General features: G+C 44.7%; 1 long non-coding RNA gene across 2 annotated transcripts in view; it reads left to right on the top strand.

The window, feature by feature from the left end:
• LOC110396321 overlaps positions 1-24,054 on the top strand; it is a 203,239-nt gene that overhangs the window by 139,631 nt on the left and 39,554 nt on the right. Inside the window, exons 4-5 of one of the 2 annotated variants that reach the window (XR_002436925.1) lie at positions 5,868-6,034; positions 7,186-13,375. This is a non-coding gene — a long non-coding RNA (uncharacterized LOC110396321). Of the gene's footprint in view, positions 1-5,867; positions 6,035-7,185; positions 13,376-24,054 lie in introns of those variants that run through there. The other variant, XR_002436926.1, reaches the window with a different exon arrangement.

Raw genomic sequence — 24,054 nt, 5'->3', positions numbered from 1 at the left:
AATAGTAAGCAAAGTTCTTTAGAAGCGGAGGGGGATGACTACATGTGCGTCTGCTGAAGTTGTCAGGCAACGATGGAAAAAAAATAAAAATCTCTCTAATTGCTTCCAGACAATGCCTGTTGGATAGGGCTGTGCAAGGGGAGCTCGCTCAGACAGAGGGACTGCTCTGAGCCAGCGAGGATCTGCTGGGCTGCCATCTCCCTGTCCTACCCGGCCACCTTCTCACAGCTGGTGGAAAAGGGGCTGCTTTGCCCCAGACCACCTGGGTCCCCAGCTCTCCGCAACGCCCCTTGGTAGCAGGAAGCTTGCAGGAAGCTCAGAGCCCGGGGCGGAGAGCCAGCAGGTCTCAGTCTGCTGCCGGCTTTCTCCATGATCATGGGCTTGTCCTGTGGCTTCTCTAGCTCTGTGCTCCCAGCCAGCAAAATCCGAGATAAATCCGAGCTTCTGAGGGCCACGGTTCATTAATCTGTCCACACACTGCAGCAGCAAGTGGCATCATCTTGTCCACACACCGATACATTCCTGCAGCTTTGAACGTGTCCTTTGCCAGAAGCATAACCCTATCACATTTCTTCCTGCTTTGCTGTCTTTCATGTTGTTTTCTGGAGTTTGTTCATCTCGGCGTTGGCAGAAAATGGGATTCACATATTTTTGCTGCAATTGGAAAACAAAAGCAGAAGGAGCTGGGAGAGACGACAGCAGAGAGCGCTGAGGAAACTTCACTGGCTGCAAACAGTGCTAGCAGTCGGTGCCAGAACTGAGGGAGGAGTAATAAGGTCATATATTCTGTGATGACAAGTGGGAGAGCTTCCACTTGAACTACCAGGACTCAGCTCAAGCAAGTCCTGCCACCAGTCCAGCTTCAGTGATGACCGAGCAACCCCGAAGGTGGCTTTTCAAGAAAGGCCAGTTTCCAAAGCATAGGAAAAAAATGAACTGGGAAGGGAAACAAAGTATTTAGCTCTTACTGCGCTCCATGATAGCAGCTAACTGCTGCCCTAGGCCTCCACCAGCTTCAGAAGTGTGATGGGGCTGGATCGCAGCCCCACATTTCGCTCTGTTTTGGCTCAGCCTCAGGCAATTCTTTATCAGACTTTCCAGATATTTAAGTGCAAGGCATCAAAATGAAAGCATAGTCCTAGTTTACTGTTGCATGAGGTGGTATTATTGAAGTCATTTGTCTCTGAAGATCTGTAATAGCCCTTGTCAGTCCACAGTGAAGATATTAATTTTGTACTCATGCAGGTGATTGTGTCCAGTCAATACTGTCCTATGCTGATGTCTTGTTCCATCTTATGGGTTTTTGTGTGTTGTTTTTTTTTAAAATCTCACTGTAGAGTTGAAACCACTTAAATATTTTATTGCAGAAAATGTAGGCTCGGCATGTAAATTTAGCAGTTGAAGTATATTTATATCCATGCAAATACACATACTTTTACAGACACTGGGGTTTTATTTTATCTAAACTGATTTAATACTAAGTGGTTGGACTGTAGTAGAATTGTTAACGGTATACGTGAGCATCATTTTCTATCAGGACTTAAACAAGTCTCCAGTAAAGCAGCATTGTGGTTTCTTTCAGTTGGAAAGATCAGAGACTGTAATAAAAGGAGCCCAGAGAAATGGATGACTCTAACAGGAAAGCAATCCACAGGAACTTCTTGAGTGAATTCGTTGCTACATGTTGACATCAAATGGAGGAATGGTCTCAGAAAGCCTCTTTCCATCGTCTGTATAGCGCTCTTAGACAAAGCCCCCTGAAAGTGATGTAGCTTAGGTTAACCAGAAACTTTGTCTTTCTGATGGATTTAAGAATTTAGGTCACTGTCAAAAGCCACTGCTGGGAAGATGGCGAAGGCTCAAGATATTTGTAAATCTCCACACTTCATCTAGAGCCTTCCCCACTCGTGTCTACTTGTGTAATTGGCTTTATGGGGACCCATCATCTGTTTCACTACAAAATCAGCTGGGCTAGTTTAAAGCAGAGCTGACTAGCTGGCAGGGGAGAGCTCTGCAAACCTTCCCTGGCTATTGCTGCAGCAGACTGGCCCTCCGCCAGCACAGAGTCTACAAGGAGTTGGAGTATATTTAGCCTCAGCTTATTCTCTGCCCCTCATCTTGTATGCTGGCCTGTGCCAGCTGTGACTTGAGCTTTCCTGGCCCCTTGGTGCCACCCCCCAACCTGCCAGCTTGTTGATGTTCACGCTGCTGGCTAGTGTGTTGCTTATACTCTACCCTGAAATCTGGCTACTCCGTGGTGCTGGGCAAACCATTTAATTCCACATACCTAGTTCGCATCTCTGCAAAGTAAAGGGTAACTCCACGAGTCCCCAGGTCACTGCGAGGTGACTGTGCACTGCTCTGGTTCCTCACAGAAAGCTCGGTTGAAAATTGCAGCAATTGTTGTAAAATACATTCACTTAGGGTAGAGCTGGGGAAGACTGAAAGTATGTAATATCGTACATAACATGTATTTGTAATTTTATTGAGACGAGTCAGTGAGGGACTGTGTATTACTCCAAGAAGGGACACAGCCCTGCTGTTACTACGAAAATCTTGGCCCTTACAGTATTTAGGGAATAGTGTTCCAGACTTTAGTTCCCTCTACCAAACACGCCCTTTTGTAATCCCAGAAGTTTCCTCCTTGTCCATTCCAACTTTGACTTCAGATTTTTGCCAACCAAAAATGTCAAACATGTCTACAGGATTTCCAGTTACAAATGATACAAGTTTTAGCACATCTCATAGGCAAGGGAATATGATGTCGTTTATGACCCGATAAAAGGAAACCTGAGGGAGCTATTCCTAAGAGTGCCAAACAGGGTCAAGGATGAGATCACATCTGAGAACGCAGCAATGGTATCAAATACCTTTTGTAAAGCAATGACATAAAGGGCTTTAGAAAGCTGGCCTGAATTCAGGGATCTTGATTGGCTCCTAGTGATGTCAACCATGTGCCCATAATGCCCAGTAAATGCCTCGTTCTTCTTCCTTTTTAGGAATAATTGCCCCTCAATAACAGCAGCAAGTGACTTTATGTCACTTAGGGTGCACTCTGAGCTAACTGCAATATGCTTCAAGTAGTCACAGTCAGCGTGAACAATTCAGGCATGCTGGTGACAATGCACAAGGAGAAGGCTGAGGTTCTCAACATTTTTGCCTCAGTCTTGACTCGCAACTGCTCTTCACACGCCCCTAGAGCAGATGGTTCAAAGGTGAGAACTGGAGGAACAATGCCTCTCCCTCTCTAAGCAAAGATCGGATTTTTGAAAATCCATAAGTCTGTGGATCCCGATAAGATGCATCCCAGAGTCCCAAGGGAATTGGCTGACTTAGTTGCCAGGCCACTCTCAATGATATTTGAAAAGTCATGGCAACCAAGTGAAGTGCCCAAAGACTGGATAAAAAGGCAATGTCACAACCATTTTAAAGGGTAGAAAGGATGACCCAGGGAACAACCAACCTGTCAGCCTCACCTCAGTGCCAGGGAAGATCATAGAGCAGATCCTCCTGGATGCTATGCTAAGGCGCATGGAAGAGAAGGAGGTGATATGAGACAACCAGCACGGCTTCACCGAGAGCAATTCCTGCCTGACCAACCTAGTGGCTTTTTCTGTGATGGCATAACAGCATCAGTGGACAAGGGAAGAGCCACTGATGTCCTCTATCTGGACTTCAGAAAGATCTTTGACACGGTCCCCTGTAACATCCTTCTCTCCAAATTGGAAAGATGTGGATATGATGGGTGGACTGTTTGATGGACGAGGGACTGATTGTGAAATTGTACCCAGAAAGTGGTGGTCAGTGGTTCATTGTCTGGATGGAGATCAGTGGTGAGTGTTGTCCCTTGGGGTCAGTACTGGGACTGGTGCTTTTTAACGTCTTCATCAGTGGCATTGACAGTGAGATCAAATGCATCCTCAGCAAATTAGCAAATGACATTAAGCTGTGTGGTGTGGTCGACACACCCATGGGTCTGTATGCTATTCAGAGAGACCTAGAGAGGCTGAGCAGTGGGCCAAGGGGAGATTTAGACTGGAGGTAAAGAAAGTGTTTATGATAAAAGTAGTGAGGCACTGGCACAAGTTGCCCAGAGAAGTGGTGGATGCCCCATCCCTGAAGACATTCAGGGTCAGGATGGACAGGGCTGTAAGCACTTGATCTAGCTGTAGGTGCCCTTGTTCTTTGCAGGGAGGTTGGACTTGGTGATCTCCGGTAGTCCTTTCCAATCCTTGAAGTTCTGTGATTCTGTGAGAGCTCACACTTTTGCTGCTGGAGGAAATTCTGGTTGGAAGAGTTTCTTTCCATGTCAGACATGGAAGTAGGATTTGGAAAATCTTAAGACTTTTGCTTAAGCCTACCACTGATGTTTTGTATGACTTTAGGGCAGACAAATTGTCCCTGTGCTTCTTGACAAATTGTCCCAGGTTGTCTTCTTGATGTAAACACATCCGGAGATATACCTTTAGATTCCTGTCTGTAAAGCAAAAAGGAGCCCAATTCCCTGCATTACATCCACTTTCTTATAAGCCCTTATAAGGCAATGGGAAACTGTGTTAATGGCAGGTAAGAAATCTATTTCATTCCTGGACATAATTAGGTGTTCCAATGATGATGAATACCAAACAAGTTTAATATGGTGAGCTCCACCAATGGTATTGCTAGACAAGTATAACTGCAGTATTGTGCCTGACTTGCACAATCAGCAACATGGAGGGCTGAGTTTTTTGTAGATGTGTCCTGAACATTCGTAAATAACATACACAGACTCCCTGTTGCTTTATATGGTGAGGTATCTTCGTATTACACCTTGTGGTAGAACTCCATTCTTTTAAGAAAATGGCTACATGAAATAGATTTCAAATGAATCAAATTTGATTCACTACCCAAGAAAAGAATGACAGGATCAAGACCAATTCAGCAAGAGACAAAAAAACTAAGGGATGCCCAACAGTCTTTACAAAGAATTGTCCAGAGACCAGGAGCCATCTATTTTCAGTGTGTGACCTGCTTGTGGCACAGTCTGATCCTTTTGCATGTGCTTGGAACAAATTCTCATATAACCTTCGCAGAGAGTAAGGAAGAGCATATCTTATGAGCAAAGAGGGAGAGATAACAGTATTTAAGGCAAATAGGAGAAAAAAACCTACAGATTGATTGTAAACTTATATTTTACTGAAATATGTATTGCTAATACATGCAGGTGGTCCTCCTGCTCAACAGGCATTTCTTGCAGGCAATTCGTGTGCTCTGGGTATGAAATTATCATAACTTACACCATCTTGGGCCCTAATCTAGCAATGTTAATTTAAGGAGTCCTCTAGCTAGGGGGTCAGTTGCCTCTGTAACCAGCAAGCCTTTAACTTGTACCCAGGTGTGCGTCCCATCTTGTAGGTAAATCAAATCTGAAATACCCCACCTGCTGCTGGGCCCCAGTGTACACAGCACCTAAGGCAGTGAACTTCACATGGTGGGGAGAGGACAGGGGACATAACCTACCAAAAAATCTCTTCCAGGGGGTTCTGTGGGAGCTGTGTTGCTCCTGCTGCTCCTGTGCTCTGCTCTAAGCTGGGGTTGGGAGAGGTACCTGGCTGGAGGCTGCTGGTAACCCCTTGAGCTGACCCTGGGCTCTCATTTGTTTGTTAAGCTGGGATCTGTGAAGCTGCAATCTAACAATTCTACCGCTTGTTCTAATTTAGTGAGGGGTGAGAATTAACAGATGGTGTCATTATCAAAATCTGTTTGAGTGTTGAAACAACATAAATCCCACAAATACAGAAAAACAAATACAAACTGCAGTAATTTTTCCAATATCTGCTGAATAACAATTACGCTTTGCATTTATACGGTGCTTTTTTATTCCCCAGCTTTAGAAGTGCTTCCTGATCCTAACTACAGCTCAACCCAGCTCTGTGTGAGTCAAGCATATTACCTGCTCTACTGAAGCTCAAGGTGTGGCCCAGCGCGTAAAGGCTCATGATGGAGATCTGCACAGGGACTCTGGCTCCGCTGCTGCTTCAGCTGATTGGGTCTGGTAGGTGACTTCATTGCTCATCCTTGGTTGCCCAGTGCCTAAAACAGGAATGATGATGTTTTGCCTCCTTTGTGAAGTGCTTTGCTTTCAGCAGATAATTGTTACGTTGCAAGGTGTGGATACTGTTGTCATTGTTGCTCTGAGGAGCAAATGTTGAGGATCTGGGTGCTAAATACAAAATACCTCACTTAGGTTTTCAAGGAGTTGGGAACATCAGGGTTCCAGCTTTCTGGAAGCCTGATGTTTTTCAGCTGTCCCAGAGTGGACACTGTAAAGCAAAAGCATGCTTATGCTTTGGTTAGCCCGGAGAGTCCAGTGGAGTTCTGCAATAAGTGGTTTGGAGATATGCATTTGCATAATAAGGTGGGGAGGGAAATTAAAAAAAAAAAAGGTGTTTTGAGAGAGAAGACACTTAGATTAATTGTGGACAGTTCTATCCAGTAAAGTAGAGTTCATATATTTAACTTTTCCTCGTGTTCATTCACGTGACATAGTACTGAAAGGGACCTTTGCCTTCATTTCCTTGATTTGTATTAGTGAAGTGCTTGGGGATTTGTTCTCCATTCCTCTGGGCAAGCGCTGTGGTACAGCTTGTATCCATGTGGTTTGAAATCTTTCCCCTCGAAACAAGGCAGCAGTGTGCGAGCAGCTTCCTGGGGAGGGCCCTGGGCTGTGGCAGCGCCTGAGCCCTGTGTGGCTGCTGGGAAGCAGCTCATTCACCCAGGCCAAAACTGTGCCACAAAGTGAGAAGGGGATGGTGCTGGAGCCTTCCATAAGCATAATCACTGGCTTCTTCCCAGTCTGTAGCAGCCGCTCTAATCCTATAACCCATCCTAAATCCCTCGGAAAGGCTGAATCGTCTTAACTTTTCCAGTGGTGTCCGGAGTGCTTGCATTATGAGCGTATGTTCTTTTCAAAGTCAAATGATTTAGCATGTAAGACAGGTGTCCTGTAAATGGTGCTGCCTTCTCTCAGGAGTGGGTCCTGGTGGCCTGATGGCAGGGCAAGAAGGACCCTACACAGCCCCAATGGCACCGCATGGCGTTGCGTGGCTGCGCAGCATCAGACTTCGTGGCCACATCGTCAAGGGTTGCTCGTCTCCCTTTCAAAGTCAGACCGCTGTGGTGATGCTTATTTATTTATCCCTTCAGTATTGGCCAGATGAGAAGAGGAAGGGAGACTCCTTGAGGCTTCTCTAGCTCTGACACCATCTGAGGCTTTAGAAATGTGGGTTTCAGCTGCGCTTGATGCAAGTTACTGAAAACTGGCAACCCAGCCCGTAAGCCAGCACAACGCAACCACAAGTTTGGCAACAAATTCCTGCTGCCAGATGCCTTTGCTGTTCCTTTAGCTTTCTATGGATTCAAGGCACTTCACTCTTTTTTTTGTTGTTGGAAATGCTTTCAAAGTAGAACACAGTGTTTTGGGTTGTCTAGCCAAAGTTTAGCTGTCCTTTTGCATCTTTGCCAAACTTCCTGTTTTCAACAAAAACAATTTATTATCTCGCTGGTTCTTTAGACCTGAAAGGATTTGCAAGCACAAATAAACTTCTGTTTTTTTCTTTTTTTCATGGCCTTTCAAAGAATAAACTCACTTGCTTCCTCTCGATTATGTGGTGTATACTAGCAAAGAGAAGTATTTAACCTTTGGACTGCTAGTAAGAATCGGAAAACATTTTAATTATGCAAAACTTCTGCACTCTGAACTTTAAAGAACAGAAACATTTTTTCATTTGCTAGAAATAATTTTTTTCAGGTGGTTGGGCAATAGCATCAGTCTGCCGTGTGCGTGTTAAGGGAGTTGGGAGCGAGCTAAAATTTGAAATCTTTGAAGAGATGTTTTTAAAGACTTTATTAATTGACCAAGAGTGAGTGATATATTCTGCTCAGGAACATTTTGTTCCTAGAGACTTACTATTGACAATCCCTGGCAACGCTGTCACAAAATGGAAAGTCTTTGACAAGTATGAAGATGTCTTCCCATTTAACAACACCAAATCGGATCTGTAAGTAAGAAACTAGGCAGAGGAGATATGTGTTGGCTCTGAGAGGGATAGCAAGGCATTGCTGCAAACCAAAGTCCTGCTGCAAAGGGATTGGCTGAATGTAAAAGCATCTTGTCTCTTAAAAAAATGAAGTATAAGTTATCCAAAAAGGAGGGGGGGGAATCCTTGTTGTTCACGTTCAATGCCATTGGAGTGCAAGGAGGGAGCTTAACAAAAGCATGCTTGTAAAATTGACTTCGGCAAGAGTACGTTTTCAGGGTAGGAGGTAGCAACCTGGTATTAAACAGCTCTTTCTATGTCTGCTTTGAGAAATTATTACACGTTACCTGCAACTGTTTGGAAGATGTTGAAGTCTTCCTTTTTTTTTGTACTGTACTTCAAAGGAGTTGCAAATTCTTTGAAGGTGACTTAACATCTCTTAAATGATTCTGAAAGGGGGGAGGGGGAAATCTAAAGCCTTCCAAAAAGAAGTTTAAGGGATATGTTTAATATTATTGTTGGAAATGTGCTATAAATCCTCCACGTTTATGGGTATCAATGTCTTTGAGATGGCATTTATCCTAGCAAAGAGAGAAGGAATGACTGATGGAGGGATGGATCTTTTTAGGAGCTTAATATGTTCCTCCCTGTGTCATAGGGAAAATAAATAAATAAAAGCATTTTGTGCAGAACCCCCCAGCCACACAGAAATGCTCCAACAGTTGGAACTTCCCGAGAGGCTGTGTGTTGGCAGGACACCGCTGTTTTTATAAGGAAAACTGTGCTTTTAGCTATTTTTTTTTTTCTTAGGAGTATGGTGTCTTTTCTTTCTGCAAGTAATAGGAAGGTCTGAAAAAGGCCGTTTGACGTGTGGAAAGGTCCAAATGCGAATAATGCAAGTAAAAGTGCTTCTGCTTTAAGCAGGAGCCTGCTATCGATAGCTCTCCCATTATCAGCCTATCGATGAGCAATGGCTCATGGAATGAAATGGAATTCCAGCACGTGGCGGGCAGAGCAGTGCACATGTGACTTCCCAGCTGGGAGGACACTGCTCTCGAGTTGACTTTAGGTCCTTGCTCTTTGGAAAGCACGAGCCAGGAGCTGCGTAAAGATCTCTGCGTTTATCCTTCCAAAGTGAAAGTGTTTAAGCGGATATGGGAAATAATTTTGATACCGCAGGCTTCAAAGAAATCAACTGTATTTAGTATCCTTGGCTCTCAGCTTAATTTGCCAAATCATGCTGCTTCTGAAATTTATTGCAAAATTATTGTTCTCTGGGGAAATAATTACCATTCCTCTTCCTAGGATGGGGTGTGTGCGCGCATATGTTTGTTAGAAGGGGAATTGAACCAGACGGGTTTAAAGGAAGCTTTTCTTTCTGTAATACTGAGCCGATATCCAAAAAAGAAAGGGATGCTTATCTATTGATTCTTGAATAACAGGATTGCCTCTTATTGGCAGGAAATGCCACTCTGGTGCAGCTTTCCTGGTAGCGAGACTAGTTTGACCTGTGATGGTTTGTGGATGAAATCACCTCCCCGCAAGGTAGCGATGGGATTTTGGCTCTGGGGGCTTTCAGCTGGGGCTGTTCATTGGGCTAGAAAGAGGTGTTTAACATCCGACAGGGCTGAGCCTGTAGTAAAAGCCTTGATTCTGGGTGTCCTGGCGTAAACCATTCCCTGAAAGAAGGAATTTAATTAATGTGTGTACCCTGCAAGGACTTTGTCAGAGGGAAGTGAGTGGCAAAGTAAGTGCCCAGCCTGGGGCTGCATGGACTTCCCAGGGAAGAACCTGTGTGGGATGCTGGAACAGACCTACATTCCAGTGCCCCAAGCTTCCGCATGGAGTCTGGAGACCACAGTGTTCCACAGGCTTTTTAGGAAGATGGATGCTTTGTTTCAGCACAGAGGAGATGAGCACTTACTGGGGAGGTTAGCACAGAGCCCAGGACCTCCAAAACTGGAGCAGAGCATTCCAGTGACACCCGCTTCTTTGGTGTAAATGGGCAGAGGCCTTCCAGCCTGGCTGTGTTTCCATATGCAGAGCTTTGTGATATACCATAACGAGAATTGTTTGCGTCATTGGAGCTACTCTGTAATGCCTGAACCATGTTTCTCTCATCTGGAACCACCCAACAAAGCCTGGCGTTGGCTGAGAAGCAGCAGTGGCTGCCTGGAACAAGCTGAGAATTCCGGCTCACAAGCAGAAAGCTGAACTGGGGGGTGCTCATGTGCCCTCTGGGTATGTTCAGCGGTGCAGTGAGAGACGGCTGGGCTTCAGTGACCAACTTCTGCACATGCAGTGGTAGAGGGGAGGAAAGGATGGCACAGAGCAGCACAAGGGCCTGTCAGCTGCAGCCATTGCTGGGTTTGACAGGAGCTGGAGCTCCTGGTGCTCATGACAAATGGATGAGCAGTGCGCGGGCTGTGCTGCCTTCTGGGACACACGGTGCCCTCAGACAGGTGCTGTCTGCTCTGGGAGGAGGTAAGGACCAGGATGGCATCTCCAGCAGCGTGGAGGCTGGGCCAGATCTTGGCTCTGAACAGAAGCTTTGCACACCTGACAGCTCACTTTTCTTTTTTAACGCTTCTCCGGTGTTCGCAGCAAATCTGAGGGAATGCCTGTAAAATTTCCTACATCTGTTTCCTTCCTTAAACTCTGCAGGCAGCTTGTAGGGCTTTGCTTATATCCCATTCATGGCAGGGAGGGGAGAATACACTATTTATTTATGTTTATTCAGTGTTCTTGGAACCTCGCCTGGACTCAGAGCACCTGACAAATGTTTAAAATAAGCCATTAACTAACTCTAGATGCAACGGTTTCATGTTTCAGTTCATCCCTTTCTCTGGAACTGGTTTTTAATTAAAAGCCTTTCCCCATAGAACAGAGAAGCACCTTGCCACGCTGGCACAAGCCTGCACCTCCCCTAAATGTCTCCATTCCATTGCTGGAATTGACCTCGCAAACAGCAGTAGCCTGAGCTGGGATGAAAAACAGCATGCACTGTGTGATCTGAGCTCTGAGAAATTAGGGCTGGATGTGCATTTTGTAAGCAGGGCACCTTCAGGAGACACCCTGTTTACAGGTGCATGCTTCTTTGCTGAAGTTAAACCATTTTGGGGACGTGCTTTTTGCACCAGGTTAGCTGCTCTAGGCTGCGAGATCTCAGCCAAAGCAATCCCACAAAATTGAGCTTGGGAGGGGGGGAGGTTGGAACAGTGTTTTGCAATGGCAAAATAAAAATAATAATGAAATAAAGGCAAAAAAAAAACCCTTTCTGGTGCTCTTTTCTCTAAAGCTGCATGACACTCCCTTGCTTTGGAGCAGAGGCACGAAAGCTGGCAGAGAACTGGCCTTTTGTTTCAAGGCTATGCCTTTTGCAGTTTCTGTCAGAATCCACCCACATTTGCAAAGCTGTCAGGCTTTTAACAAACTTAGCTCATGCATATTCAGCAGGAAGGAGTTGGGTTTTAGCAGCGCATGGGGCTGTCTGCCCAAAGAGCCTCTGCCTCTTCCCTAGAGAAAGGGCTGTGGGGTGGAAGCTGCACTTTGTGCTGCCCCTTTCCTCGGGCTTTGTAGGGGTGTACTCTTGCACTAGGAAGCTTGCACCTCTGTGTAGCCCTCAGAGCTGCTGGGTGGAAAGATAAAATGCCCCAATGTCAGATTTGGATGGTGGAGGAGGGGAACAGCTGGGCACTTTCCCACCAAACCCAAGGTTCCTGAGCTTGAGGGAGGGTGGGAGAGAAGGAGCAGAGAGGCAGTGAGCCCTGGAGAGGGCTTGGTGAGGAGCTGGGGCTCTGGGCAGAAAGTCAGGGAATGAAGGATTGAGGTTGGGAGAGGAGGCTGGAGCCTGGAGGGCGTAGTGATCGTGGCATAAGGGATGCTGGTCTGGAAGGGTGAGGGCTGGGGAGGAGAAGAGGGACAAGACGTGGGTTGAAGTAGATGGAACTGAAGGGGGTCTGTCTTCTGAGTATTTTCTTCTGCCATTCTTGCTATAAATTTAATCTGTGCTAATTCCAGGTTAAACCTGTTTATTTAAAAGAAAAACAAACAAAAACGCCAAGTGCCAGAAGAAAGATTGCCTTAAAAGCTCAAATACTACTGCCTTATATCATGTCCTTCTTCCCATGTCAACACGTATGCTATGTGAGCTGGGATTTAAGATATTTGGCCTGGCTCTCAACTGAGGAGAACTGCTATAACACTCTCAAAAGCTCTGTACTGATTTTAACAGGCAGAGTGGATCCTATGCACATCTTCCCACCTCTGTGAGTCCTAACTCTAAGGGGACCAAAGATGTGCTCTGCTATTCCCAGACCTGCAGGCAGCCTGGGGTTCCTTATTAGCAGCCAAGAAGGGAACCTTTCTCTTCCTCTGTAAGTTATCTTCATTTTATTCGGTTCTAAAATACATCACTTGAAAGTCTAAAATATTTGACAGTTTGTAAATGTATTCAAAGCACTGCAGCATTTAGCAGTGGTCAAATATTTAGCAATATATTGCGTACTGTCACATATATTTAATATATGCTCACAGATGTCACTGGATAGAATAGTTATGTGGAAAATATTATAATAAATGTAAAAATTGTCATCATCTGCTGATGTAAATGACCCTAATTTATTTAGACCACTGACATGCATATATATCTTTGCTGTTACTCTTTATTCTATAATTTTAATAAATATCTTGTTTTTTTCTGTTTGTTTCCATCGTGTGCAATACCATGGAATGAGGTGGAACTTGAAATGCAGAAGGTATGAAATGAAAGTTATTAGGTGCCTTTCATTTTTCAGGCATAGTAAAGTTTAAATGAGTTCTAACACTCTTGCCTTTAAGTGTCCTGGGACATCTTGGTGCAAGGAGGGATTTTTTTTAATTAGTTTCTTTGCTCATTTGCTGCTTTCCCTGGTTTTTGCTTGGTCGGTTGGCTTTAGTATACACTTTGAAGACAGTTTTCTACCCGAGACTTTCTACAAAATCCTGGAGGAGGTCCTTAAGGTTGTATGTTGTAGGGCTTGGTTGTTCGTTCTCCACACTGGAACCGTAGTTTTGGCGTCAGCGGGGTTATGTGCAACCGTGTAACACATTGTCCATGTGAGTTACCTGGACTACCAAAAGAGAGGATCATTTCTTTTAATTTTTTTTCTCATTAATTTCTCTATCCCACATTTGACACCAGCGTGGTGTGGTGTTGTCTAGGGATGCAATCCAGCAAACATCCTAATATTCCTGTGGCTGCTGTAGGGTTTACATGGAGATCAGCAGACAGCTCTTTGCAGGTGCTGGGTCTTAAAATACGAAGGCTGCTCTGAAAATAATGCCTCCTGTTTTATTATGTTGGCTGGTGATGTCAGAGGCAGATAATGGTGGTGTAGCAGTAAAGGCTGAACCTTCCCACCCATATTCTGTTACGCTTGTTGCTGTGTGACAGATGGCAGCAGAGGGGCAGTCTGACAGAATGGGGTCTGACACTGAAGCGCATGTGAAGCAAAGGTGTGGAACTGAGTTATTCTGTGTGGAAACAATGGCACCCACTGACATTCATTGTCGCTTGCTGAATGTTTATGGAGACCAAACCGAGGATGTGAGCACAGTGAGGCAGCGGGTGGTGTGTTTCAGCAGTGGCTACAGAGGGTCACTTCTGCTGCTGCACATTTTATGAGTGTGGCATGCAGGCTTTTGTTCATCACTAGTAGAAAATGCACAGCTCGTGGTGGTGACTGTGTTGAAAAACAGTGTTTCGTAGCTGAGAGCTTACTCTGTCAAAGAGTGTTATTGTGCTTTTTATATCGATTGCAGTTCCCTTGGAAATAAGTAGGAGGCATTACTTTCAGAGCAGCCTATACCCATGAACCTTCCTGAGTGGGAGTAACACCCATGGCTTTAACAGTGATGCAACAGTTTCATTTTGTCCTGGCGACTTCTGCTTGCTGATAATTTCTCAGCCCACCAGATTTTCTTAGTAATGCGCTCTGAGATTTCTGCACTAAATATTAATATCAGCATTATTACAGTGTCAGCATTTCTCCCGTGTTAGCAGATATATTGTTTTCATTATATAAATCTAGTCCTCATACTCTCTGCTTTCCAGTTTAATTAATCCACCGTTGCAGCGCCATTGCCAAGAAACCTGTAGCTATTTATAGAAGGGCATAGTGTTTTAATACACAAAAGATAAATATGACTTGGAATGTTACAAACTGTGCTGCGAGCAGGATTAAAAAATGAAAAATTAATTTAACTCAATATTAGAAGTTATAGGCTGCCGTTAATGCTTTTTATCCTATGAAAAATGCCAACTGTCTCACGGTAGATAGCAGATTTGCTTTCCTTTGGAGTTTGTCTCGACCTTCAGTGCTTTGTTGCAGTGTGTGCACGGAGGGCTGTGTCCCGGTGGCCAGCACATGGTTGGCCATTGCCTTGTTGTTGGTTGCTGCTGAAAGACACCAGCACTGTGTTGTGGCGTGCTGCTCCTCTTACGTGCTCTTATCAAAGGTATTGCAGGAAAGAGGGAGTGAAGCAGAGCGAGGAGAACTTCACCCACTGCTCTGTGCAGCAACACAGGGGAGTGGGCTGCGGGGTTCAGCTGCTCAGACCTCTCTGTAAAGGCTCTTTCTTAAGAGAACGCATTGCTGCCTGCCTGGCTGGATGGGTGAGCTCTCACCGAGGAGCAGCCATCATTTTCCCCACCATACAGCAGCAGGGGAATTAGTCCCACAGCTCCAAGCACTCTCAGAAGGTGCCCGCAGATCCCTGATTCCGGGTCTCCTGAGCCACATCTGTTTGCATCAGCTCCATGCTGTATAAATGTCTTGATATTGCAAGAGTGGCTTCAAGCAAAACAGGGAGGATAACCTCAAAGCATCAGGCAGAAACAGCCTACACATTGCGAGTCTGGAAACTTGAACCTGCTCCAGAACAGTGACGTTCTGCGGTGGTGGATGCTCTAGGAAAGTGTTTTAGTAGAGCCATGCTCAGAGCTGGTATTTCTGCTGGGGACACGGGCTGACAGCAGAAGTAATGCAGGCAGGGATGCTCCAGCAGGCAGCATTGTCTGCTTGGGGTAAAGAAGTGAGACAGGGAGCAAGTGGTGGGCAGGAGGGAGGGGGTGAATAGCCAGGCATTCTGGGGAGGCAGAGGTGATGTGGAAGAAGACCTGTCCTACCTGTGAAGTAGCAGTCTGGGCAGTCTTAAGGGCAACAGCTGAGTTTTCTGAGCCAGCAACAACCTTTCCTCTGTGAATTTCCCAATCCCTTTTAGAAATCATTTGTGCTTCTGGCTCCCGTGGTACTACTGCTGCTTTGCTCTGAAAGATGACACAGGGGCTTCCTCCTGTTTTTCACCTGCCCCAATTCTTGCACAGTGAGCAGTGATGAAGAGTTCCTCTTTACACCCTTTCTCTGCGCGGCTTCTGGCTTTGCAGAGCTCTGCCAATAGTGCTTCCTGGATCTCTACCCTAAAACCAAAGGTCCTTACCCATATGGCTTGTCTCAAAAGGCATGTATCCTTCTTGACCCTCTTCCCTTCTAGATTTTGTGTGTGCTTTTTTGAAATAGAGAATTACATCCTACACGAGGCAGCCTGCAGCTATGGGAAATGAGCAGGTCTTCCAGTTCCTTCCCTAAGAATGCCAAACCCTCATTTTCCCTTCTAACTCCCACTGAGCTCTCCTCTCCAAAACTGTCTGCTTAGACCCCCAGCCCTCTTTCCTGCATAGTTATACCAAACTTAAAGCCTATCCTTGGGTATTTATGGCTCCAGTTATTTTTCCCCAGTGCATTACTTTGTGTTTATTGACATTGAATTTCATTTGTCATTTTATCACTGAGTTGCTCATTGCAGAGAGTCCTTCCGCAGCTGTTTGCTGTTACCTTCTGATTGGCTGCTGATAGGAAATTATTGAAGTCATGAAACTATTTATCCCCTTTCCTGGGCCACTAATGAATATATTAAACAGCAGTGATTATTGGAGATTGCTTTCAAAACTTCCTTCCCGTGTGAGGAACAACCATTTATCACTGTTTTGTTTCTACCTATAAAACTACATTAAAACTTCTTGTACACCAGCCTTGCTTCTGTAAGAGCTTTTGTTGAGGGACTTTGGGAAGTTTCAAACTAGAAGAGGGGAAGATTTAGACTGGATATAAAGAAGTTTTTATGATAAGGGCAGTGAGGCACTGGCACAGGTTGCCCAGAGAGGTGGTGGATGCCCCGTCCCTGGAGACATTCAGGGTCAGGTTGGACGGGGCTCTGAGTACCTGATGGAGCTCTAGATGTCCCTGTTCATTGCAGGGGAGTTGGACCAGATGGCCTTTAAGGGTCCCTTCCAACTCAAACAATACTATGATTCTACGACCTTCTGGGGAATCCAAGGACTCTGTATTCCTTGTATCACCCTCACCTGCATGGACTTGTTCAGAGCACTCTAATAGATTTGGGAGCCATGACATTCCTCTTCAAAATCTTCTGATGGCTCTTCCTCGGCTTATTGCGTTTATCCTCATCCTGAGTAATTCTCTTCTTTATTATAGTTCCTACAGCTTTGGTCCAGAAATTGCTTCCTGCCCTGTATTTCCCGCAGCCCTTTTTTCTCAAATCCGTGCTGTATTTGCCATCTGCAATGGCTTTGGCACCAGGTGGCTGGATTGCAGTACCAGTAAGTGGTTGTTTGGTAGTCTGCTATTTGAGTTCCTTTAGTGCTCTTCAGGGAAGCAGAAATGAGAAATGATGTGGTCACTTGGCTACTGTGCCTTTAAGATTCAAGGAATCTGGACAGAACTCAGTGGCTTTGTGCAGATGATAATGTGTTGGACTTGATTCATCCTATAAACTTACTCTATAATGGCCAGAGGGGCTTTTAAAACGAGATGAATTTTTGCTCAATATACCAGTATATTGCAAAAATCTTTGTGATACTGATTTAAAACAAATGTATTTACATATGCAAAAGAAAAAAAAATCAATTATAAGCTTAATAACAAATACACGCTAGTAATCCTATTGAAGGAAGTGCTTGTGGCATTCCCTCTCTTCATTTTTCGATGTTTAATACGCCAGCTGTTTTACTATTCCACATTTTTCTTGAAAATACCAAAAGTGAGAAAGCCATGTTTCTCCATCAGAGGTTGAAATATTTTGATCTAACTCAAAGACATTCAGGAGCAAGCGAATGCCATCAAGTGTCTTCAGCCAGTAGATTTAAATTTGTATTTAATACTTGCATAACTTAAACATTAGCCAGGAGAATTTTTAAGGATTTTTTTTTCTTTTAATTTGGCTTGAAAAAGTAAAAAAAGACTCCTTCTGGACTGAGATCTTGTATCTCAAGTTTCAGACCGAAGTAAACTTTTACAGCCGAGTTGTAAAATAGCAGTTTATGAGACAAACTCTGCCAAAACTTTAACTATAACTGTGCCAATGTGCCATTACAATAATCCAACAATAATCATGGTCCATTATATTAAATCACTCGCACAGACAAAGGCTGCTAACCTTTCCAAGTGGGAAAAAATGTTCCTTTCAAATCGGGGATAAATTCCAACTGAGAAGACCAAATGCTCCAGCCTTTAAGTAGTGAATACATTTACTTCTCCCCAGGGCTCAAATAACCCAACATTTGGTAAATGTTTAACAAGGAGGAATTCTCCCTCCCATTTGCCCTTTTCTCATATACACTAGATTAACAAATTTAGTTTAACAAGAAGATCGGTGTTACCCCCTGGTATGCCTCAATTAGATCCTTCCTCCCATTATTGGCGTATCATCCCAGTCCATTTGCTTGATAAGAGGACCCCGGGTAATTAGCTGCGTGCATAAACGAGGGCTCCCACCAGCCCTGCCTCTGACACAGAGAAGTCTCCCACACTCCCAGAAAGGTGCACTTCGGTGTCTTCTGCCGCTCTCGCCCTTTTGCATGCTTTTTTTTTTGTGACAGGGCTCTCCTTTTTGCAGCGTTTTTCAGAGCAGATTAAGCTCCGAGCGTGGCATGCAGCCCTTGACTCCGGTTGTGCCTCCCCGCAGCATGTCGGGGGCTGAATCAAAGCCTCCGCAGGAATTCACAAATCCAGCTTAGAAATCTCATATTCGTTCCCGGATAAATGAGCGCTACTGAGGACAGAATAACAGCCGGCGCTCTGACACGTGCGCTCGGTGGTGGGAGACCGTGCCCACGGCAGCTCCCTGAAGCCACTTGTTCCTCGGTTCACCTTGTTTGCTAATTTTCAGCTGGTTTTCTCTACGTTCAGGCATCTTGTTGCTATTCCACTTAGTATCTGGTGAGCTGGCTTACTGGCAAAATAGAGCGTTTAAGCTCATGCTGGAAAAGGGTAGACTTAGATATTAGGAAGGAATTTTTTACTGTGAGGGCGGTGAGACACTGGAGGAGATTGCCCAGCAAGGTTGTGAATGCCCCCTCCCTGGATGCATTTGAGGCCAGGCTGGATGGGGCTGTGAGCAACCTGGTCTAGAGAGAGGTGTCCCTATAGCAGGAGGTTGGAATTAAGTGAGCTTAAAGGTCCCTTCCAACCCAAACCATTCTAGGATTCTGTGATTCTATGCTGGTGAGCAGGTTTCAAGTTTGGCGAAACCTTCCCCACTTTTTACAATTTTTGCTTCAGTTTGTGAAATTGATGCAGTTGTGCTGTTACTCCTGAGAACGCATTAGAAACCCCTGTAGTGGTTGATGTCTGCTATGAGGAGCATAGGCTTTGAATCAGAGGGAGCTGCATCCCCTATCAGTGATGCTGGCAAGTCCCCACTGAACACCACAACACCACCATTCCAGATACCTCCTCCCCATTCTAGCTGCTGACCTTCTGGAAGCGCTTCTTATGGACACTGTGCTTGGTGCTTATGTCTCTGTCACCTCAACATCAGGCAGCAGCAGTGTGAGACCTGAGAGAGACCGGTGTGCAGGAGAGGCCTTGTGCCCCAGGAGAGCACAGAAGTGGTGTTCCTGGAGCCACATTTGAGAGCGGTTTGGGATTTACCCCCTGGCAAAGCAAGCACCCCACCTGTGTGTGCCTTCTTGTTTTGGCTGGAATTGCCGAAGTGATGGCTGCAGGAAGACTCCTCAGCAGAAAGAGAAGGGATTTCCCCAGGAGTTCTGCATGTACGTGCACTTCTGAAGAGTTTCTGCATGAAAGAACCTCTCAATGAAGGCATATTTTATTTGCAACTGGTTCCTTGAATTGTTGGCCAAGGAATAAATTCTGTATTTTTATGAATTAAATGAAGTGAAATAATACAAGGTGCAAGAAGGCACCGGAGGACTCGTTTAGATAAACAGCACTTCTCATTCTCAAGTTATTCACAGAGCTGTTCTTCTGTACAGAGACATGAGAAAGCAAAAAGCAAAACCATCCACGTGCTTCAGTAGCTGTAAGAAAGCTGATTCAGCAGGAGGGCTGCAGAACAGAGCTGTGTCATGAGATAATCACACCTCTCTGCTACGCAGAAGTGCCTCTGTGAGGAAGGTGCAGTTACTGACATCCCCGTGGTTTGATCAAAGGATAAACACCCAGATGAGCCGAGCAAAGAGCCAGCATTTCCATCAGATGATTCCTCTAGAACCATCTCCTTGTATATCCACGGGTAATGTGTCACACGTTGCTCTACTGTCTTCTCAAGAAGAAGAAATAAATTAAAAAAAGAATATTTCTAAATGCCTGGGAAAAACAGCGCTTACAAAAGACATGTGCATTCATTTAAGGAATTACAAAAATAAAAAAAATGTTCCGCGTGCTTGGCAGATCATTTTCACTTTTGGGGCTAATACAGAAAAATGAAGTCAGATCCCCTAGGTCCCCTTTCTAAAAGACCCGGCACTTCAAGACCCTAAAAATGCTTCCTTGAGATCTCCTTCCCAGTGGCCTGCCTGCAAAGCAGCTTTCCTATCTGGTGTTTGGTTGGGATGCTCTTTTAGTTTAAATTCTTGCAGTAGTCAATTCTGCAAAATGCTGGAAATGGTCTGCACATCCCCAAACTGCAGTAATGTCAGTGAGCGAGGGAGACGCAACCTTACAAAATGTTTTTCACTTGACTGGCAATATTGTTAGATGGACTTTAATCTCTGCAAGTCTGGGACATGACTTCTGGTTCTATTTGTCAAGCTATTGCTTGCCTTCCTGGATCAGGTGGAATGGATTGGCTGGGATGAGTATTGCTCAGTCCCAAGGAGCAGTGGGTATATCCATCTGAGGAGACTGCCAGAGCACCTCCCACTGTGGGAAGGTGAGGAGACGCCAAAGCAACCTGTCAATGGGCCTCGGACCATCTCGCCTTGCGATGTGCAGCTCTTAGAGTTTCTCCAGAGCAGAGCTTGTCTGTGCCTGCCTGGGAATGAGCCATGGCAGTGCAGAGTGCCGCCTACGGAAGGTGGTAGGATTTGTGGTCATCCAGAGAGGCTGGCAGAAAGTCTTCTGTTTCTGCTCAGAGGTTGCCCATAAAACTGGGCTCTGTTTGAGAAAAGGGTGTGAAAAACCAATGGGGAAACGCAGAGTTTCCACTCCCTGCGTGTCCTGTATGAAATGGCAGTTTCCCAGTGTCATTTGTAAATGATCCTTTCCTTGACGTGCAACTAAATGCCAGAGAATTTGGTACAAACTTTTGCAATGCACTGAGGGCCATAAAAGCATCAAAAATTCCTTTTTTGGTTGCGAAAAAACTATCTGCCTAGCTTGGTGGGTAAGGCAGTTCCATCTTTGCCTGTTTTTACTGAATCTGTTTTTAGGTATCAGTTCAAAAATATCTTTCTCTAACTACTTCCAAAAGGTCAGTTCCTCTTTGCCACTTGTACAAAATGCTGCAGGGATGGGGAAAGAATTAGTAGTGAGTTGTCCTTTGCATTTCTCATAGCAAGCATATTCAAACCCAACCACTCTCTCTTTGCTGTGCTGTGTAAATGCTGCAGAAATTGCTTGGCTCGCTCTTTCTTGCCTTTCTTGATGCCAAATTTCACTGCAAAGCCATGTTTCAGGCAGGGTTTGCCAGCATCATCATGTTGCCCTGAAACCTCGTGGAGTTCTGCAGTCCTCCCAGGCCTGGAAGGAGAGCTGGAGCTCCACTCTATCTGCTGTCCCAGCACTTTGCACAGCTCTATTTTTGGCTCCCTTCTTGCCCAAATGAAGCTATCTGATTAAGTAACACATAGGAAATAGATTTCAGTCCAAGTCTGAATCATCGAGCTATTCATTTAAAATAAAATAAAATAAAATAAAATCTGTGATGCTCGCTCCTTTCCGCGTTAGTTTGCCCCCGAAGGGACACTCAGGAAGTTCATCTGAATTAGGTGCAGATTTACAGAGTACGAGCTGTGTAGACACCCTTGTGTGGAATGAAAGTTGTCTGAATTTTGCTGGGCTTTGATTCAATCCACCCTAGCTCTTGGTAAATGTTTCCTTGCAGAGGTGTGATTAGCTAATTAGTTGACTTAACTAATCCTGCTTTGAAATTAATTTGGATTACCTTTCTTGGCTGTCTCCAGAGAGACAGAAGTGCTTAGCTCTCACGGTAACTCACGCTAGTGATTTCTGGGAAGTCTCTGCACGTGAAAAAAATGTGGTACTTCTGTAACACCCCATATTTTGGGCTTAGACATCAGGATTGGGGACAAAGAACTTGTGAGTATACCTAACTTGGATTGTCACCCATTCTGTCCATCAAACGGCTTTCTTGAAGTTGTTCTCGGAGCTAGGACTTGGATTTGGGGTACGTCTGACCTTTTATTTGAGCAATAGAGGCTCTAGTTTCAAGTCAGGCCATGAGGTACAGGTGGGATCTCAAGTTTCGTCTTAAATTGCCAGGCTTAAGTGCTGGATGCATAACTAAATTCTCTGATGTTTCTGAAAATTCACACGTATTCAAAGTAAAATTTAATGAATAAATTGGATGTAGCATCTGTGGAGATGTTAGATCTCAACCTGCAGTAGGGACCGAAAAAGTCCTAGATGGAATAGGCATTTCCTTGTAGAGTCTGAATTGTAGCTCTTGAAGCCATTCCTGAGCCGTTGACTTTTTTGAGAATCCACTGAGAGGTAGAAAAGGGTAAATGGAATGCGTGTACTTTAAGTGGGGAAAGGAAAAGAGATTAAACCAGATGAGACTCCTATGAGTGCAAAACTAGATGGTTAATTGTATCCAGAGTGTTGTTATCAGCATTCCCCTATCCAATTGGAAGGATGTGATGTGTAATATTCCACAGCTATCTGTCCTGCTTCCAGCTCTGTTCGGTGCTCTCATTAATGATTTGCACAGTGCAGTAGAGAGCACGCTTATTAAATTTGCAGACAACACAAAGCTGGAAGGGACTGCAAATATAGTGGAGGACAGGATCGGGAATTTAGAAGGGCATATGCAAATTGAGGAATGGGTCAATAAAAATGCAACAAAAACACAGCCCAAACAGAAAAGCCCCAACGAGATAAAACTGGGAAAAAGACAGGGATCTAACCTCAGAAGTAATTGACTTCATGAGCATGGGATGCGTAACTAATGGCACTTCAGAAAAGTTTTGGTGAACTACAGCTGATCACATGCTGAATGCAAATAGAACAACTAAAAGGTGATAGTATTGTAAAGAAAGGCAGTCCTTGAACTAGGAATTTATTATGGATCTGCTTCTTGAGACACTCTATATGCTACTCAGCAGTGATAAGCTCTCTGTTAGTTTTACTCTTGTTCTTCAAAGAATGTGGGTCAGCTGGAAAAAGTTCAGAGGATAACACTGAGAATAATCAAGCTTGCAAAGCCTGGCTCATGGGGAGGAATCTGACAAAATAAAGTTCGCTTTGAGGAGATGCTATCTGCTGTCGCACCTAGATACCTTCCAGTACACTGAAAACTTCTGAGAAAATTAATGACCTGTGTTACAAGTTTGCATCAGGGCCCACAGTCATAGCAGGGAAGTTCCAGATTAGACACTAGGAAAAGGTCTCCAGATGTCCCGGTAGCAATGAACTAGAATAGACTGCCTGGTGAAGCTGTGAGATTTCTGTTATTGGCAATGAGTAGGAATAGGCTCAGGGAATATTTGTCAGTAATAAAATGAACATAGTCACTACTGTCTTGCAGGCTGGATGGGAGAGGTTTTTCAGTCTTGTCTTTTGAGAGCAGTCAGTGCAGTGCTTGGAGTAATACCCAGAGGCAGCAGTTGCCCAAGTATATGCTTATGCTACTGCTACAGTCTTTGCTTTGAATTGCTTCAGTTCTAATATTTCTAGGCTCCTGTTGAGTAGTGAGGATCAGGGCACTTCGGGAGCAGCTCCGGTGTGCACATACATATGCCAAGTCCCATCTTGAATCCTCTTGGCACACGTGAAAACCGGACAAGATTTGCAGATGTGACACAGGCCCTTGCAGGAGACCTGTGCCCTTCCAGAAGAGCAGCTGGAAGCCCTGTGGGCTACCTCTGTGGTGCCTCAAATAGCTCCAGGAACCTCTGCTTCAGCTCCTGAATCCTTCGTCCCTCCAGGTAAGTGTGAATGGCATTGCTGGTGTACAGCCAGATCCTTCAGCCGTTGCAGAGGGGTGTGAGTACATCCAGGGACACATCCAGGGACATCAGCTCTGCTGGTAGCTGCTACACTCATTTTATTCTAGAAGCTAGTAAAAACCACAAGCTAAGTGGACTCTGGTTCCTGTTGTAAATTATGCTTGGGACAAACAATAATAGTATTCTTGTATAACTAGCTCTTTTGACAAAACCTGATTTCCAGACACAGCACTGTTTTCTGTGAAGCTTTGTTGCCAATTATATTATTAAGCTGAAAAGAGGACTTTGGACTAGAACTTGGCAGTATTTTCTCCTGTCAAAACCTTTTTTAACTTTGTTTCAAATCTACGTTGAATTGGTAAACAGTTTCAGTCAAAAAGCTTTATTTTAGTATCTGTTGAGCAAAGTATTCTCATACTTCATAATGGACTGACTAAAAAAACATCCCTGTATATAAATGCATGCTCCTTGTGCTGGGTAGGTTAGGTACTCTCCTGGCAGCTATACAGCCTCAGATAATACGATCTTATGGTCAAGGAGCTG

This window comes from Numida meleagris, chromosome 3 (assembly GCF_002078875.1).
Source record: "Numida meleagris isolate 19003 breed g44 Domestic line chromosome 3, NumMel1.0, whole genome shotgun sequence".
Classification (NCBI taxonomy): domain Eukaryota; kingdom Metazoa; phylum Chordata; class Aves; order Galliformes; family Numididae; genus Numida; species Numida meleagris.
The sequence above is the reverse complement of the archived record's forward strand: the minus strand, read 5'-3'. Positions and strand labels throughout refer to the sequence as shown.